This window comes from Meles meles, chromosome X, assembly GCF_922984935.1.
Source record: "Meles meles chromosome X, mMelMel3.1 paternal haplotype, whole genome shotgun sequence".
Taxonomy (NCBI): Eukaryota; Metazoa; Chordata; class Mammalia; order Carnivora; family Mustelidae; genus Meles; species Meles meles.
This window is the reverse complement of record NC_060087.1, coordinates 115921379-115922345: the sequence shown is the minus strand read 5'-3', so window position 1 is coordinate 115922345 and position 967 is coordinate 115921379.

The window sequence follows — 967 nt, the reverse complement described above, 5'->3', positions numbered from 1 at the left end:
ATATAACATACATATGTACATATATAACATATATAGTTGTATATATATTTGTACATGCATACACACAAAACTTAACTCATGGATACAGTGAACAGATTTGTAGTTGCTAGAAGCAGGGGACTGGGGTGGGAGAAATGAGTCAGTTGTTTGGGGGTTATTTTTTAGTTGGCACAAACTAAAAAAAAGGAAGCAATTGGTATTTAGAAATGTAATAACTTAAGGGTTACCTGGATGGCTCAGTTTGTTGAGCGACCAACTCTTGATTTTGGCTCAGGTCGTGATCTCAGGGTCATGAGATCGGGCCCCACACTCGGCTCTGCCTTAGGTATGGAGCCTGCTTAGGATTCTGGCTCCGCTCCTCCCCTGCAATCGATCTCTCTCTCTCTCTCTCTCTCTCTCTCTTAAATTAATAAATAAATATCTGGGCTCTGCGCTCAGCAGGGAGTCTGCTTGAGATTTCCTCTCCCTCTCCCTCTGCCCTCCCCTTCTGCTCACACACACTCTAAATAAACAAATGAATGAATGACTAAACAAAATCTTGAAAAGAAGAGAAAAAAATACTAAAACTTAGCCGCGACAATTTAGAGGAGAGTGCCCACAGGTTGCATGCGCATCAGCGCCACCTCCTGGGGCCTCCGGGCTCATGCGCTCTCTTCTAGATAGTTGTCTTAGATTCTTCATGATGAGAATTCACCACAAAGTTGCTTTTATAAATAAATCTAAGGTCTTAAATGTAAAATGAGGGGCGCCTGGGTGGCTCAGTGGGTTAAGCCTCTGCCTTCGGCTCAGGTCATGATCTCAGGGTCCTGGGATCGAGCCCCGCATCGGGCTCTCTGCTCAGCAGGGAGCCTGCTTCCTCCTCTCTCTCTGCCTGTCTCTCTGCCTACTTGTGATCTCTCTCTGTCAAATAAATAAATAAAATCTTTAAAAAATGTAAAATGAATATTGTGTTAAGAAATAAAACAAA